This window comes from Glossina fuscipes, unplaced genomic scaffold, assembly GCF_014805625.2.
Source record: "Glossina fuscipes isolate IAEA_lab_2018 unplaced genomic scaffold, Yale_Gfus_2 0, whole genome shotgun sequence".
Classification (NCBI taxonomy): Eukaryota; Metazoa; Arthropoda; class Insecta; order Diptera; family Glossinidae; genus Glossina; species Glossina fuscipes.
The window spans coordinates 24,129,411-24,131,634 of NW_023998414.1; the positions used below are offsets into that span (position 1 = coordinate 24,129,411).

Below are 2,224 nucleotides of genomic sequence, written 5' to 3' on the forward strand. Positions count from 1 at the left end.
TCCACTTCAAATTTGGCAAAAATATTGGAAGTTCTTGTACGCAGATTGGTATTGAAAATTGGCCGAAACGGTTGAATGGTACGCCTGCAGTGGTATCTAAAATGCGAACTCCTCCGATTTTAAAAAGGAATGAAAAATTTGTTTGATGATCATTAATCAGAGCCTGTAGCAGATAAATGCACAAATATTTGAACGCATATTCTCCAGGTGATGCTGTAACATGGAAAAAAAAAAAATTGGAAAAAATTGATCATTCCTACCCAATAGTATAGTGTATCAAAATTTAATTAGTTTTTCAGTTTTTTTATAACAAAGAGAAAGAAGCTTCAAAAACCCAATAAAGTATATAAATTCTTGGCCAGTTTCAAATTTGAAATGCACCTAAACATGTCCGTCTTTTTGTCTGTCGATCTGTCTGTATGCGCAAATCTGTAGTATATATGGTAAATATACCCCGTTAGCGAAAATGAAGATATCGCCTGCAAATTTGCGGAAGAATTTAAAAGGGGTTGAAATTTTTCCAAGGGCACGCCTACAATATTCACACGCCTATGCAACAAACACTGGTAATTTAAAAATAGCGAAAATAATCCGGGCCCACTCTATGTTATAGAACATGAAAATTTAATTCTTTTAATTTTTTTAATTTTTTTTTTTTTTTCTTTTTTAGGATAACGGAGGTGGGTATAAAAAAAATTCGATCGCGACGGAATATAACTTTCTTACTTACATTTTTTATATGGCCAATCGAGCAATGGATGTCTCCCATTCGCGGTGACGATCAAAAAGAAGTGAGGAAAGAGAAAGATATTATATATAAAAATAGGGAAGTGATGGCTGCAGCCTAGTGGATGTGAGCCCAATCGGTAAGTGTTATGTCTTTATCGGCTGAGTACTCACTAGCTACGATATCTACGATCAAAGTTTACTACTCTACAGCATTGAGATTTCAACTCGCGAACACTGATTTTGTGATCGCGATTCTTACTTACTCGGCTACTTATGCGGGTAATAGATAAGAAAACAAGAAATGAGATAACACTCATACGTCCTAGTAGACGTCACAAAAATTAAAATTTTAATTATTAAGAATGAAAAAGAGATTTGTGTCCGCCAACCGGAGGAGGTCAGATACATATTCATTTTATCAAAACGTTTGTAACATTTAGAGGAAAGTACAAAGGGCACACCAGAATGTATATATAGTTTTGATTAATAACAAATATGGGGTCATGTCCGTTTGTCAAATGAATCTAGTAGAAATTTTTTAATACGAAAAAATTAAGATAAGGCATTGATGTATAGCATCGTATTTGCATGTGCTTGCGCTCAGCTTGATATGGAAAATGGGCGAAATGAGCCAAAGGAAGCGACCAGCAAAACTAATCAAATTTTTACTTTTTTACTCATAAACTACGAAATATACTATGATAAAATTTTCCGCGTTTATCATTTTGAGAGCGATCGAATGGATAAAATCGATCACAATTGCCCAATATTGGGGATTATTAAAAAATATCCATCCTTTCTCAAGTCCTGTTAAGATAAACGCGATAGGTGTTAAAGATTGCGGCCATAGTTGAATATAATTTTCTCATTTGTTTTTTTTTTTATTTTTCTTCTTTATATCAATTAAAAAACCATCTGCCTTACATTCTATTTATAAATGAACTGACAAGCAATCATAATAAATCACTCATATCCTCGGCTGCATCAAGAGCAACAGCAATGGGAGCAATAACTGAACAATTATGAAAAGTAATCAGAGAAAGGGGAAAAAATGTATTATTAAATATTTTAATAAAAAAACTTGAATTTTATTTGAAAAACAATATAAGAAAAATTTTAATTTAAAAAAGCAAATAAATAAAATGAAAGTAATTACTTTTTAAATATAGATTTGAAAAATGCCTAACATATTTATATTATATTATATATAATATATATATATATATATATATATATATAAAATCTGATCTGATGCGTTGGCATTGCAAGTCTGCGGAGAAGATGTGCGTATTGACGTTGCAGAAACATTTTGTAAAGAGAACATAAACATATTATTATATATTATGAGATACACGTGATTTACCAGCTTAGTCAACAACAGAGACTGGGTATGACATTGTGTTTAACTAACGCACACACCCATCTGTACACACAATGCATAAACCTATTGAACAACGCATGAATGAATTGCATGTTTTTTTTTTTTTTTTTTTTT

At 31.6% G+C, this 2,224-nt stretch overlaps 1 protein-coding gene across 2 annotated transcripts in view; it reads left to right on the forward strand.

Moving 5' to 3' along the window:
- Positions 1 to 670: 670 nt before the first annotated feature.
- LOC119631976 (PDF receptor) overlaps positions 671 to 2,224 on the forward strand; it is an 80,156-nt gene continuing 78,602 nt past the window's right edge. For both annotated transcript variants that reach the window (XM_038024745.1, XM_038024828.1), the window contains exon 1: positions 671 to 866. The gene's annotated coding sequence lies outside the window, so the exon portion shown is untranslated. The remainder of the gene's footprint in view (positions 867 to 2,224) is intronic.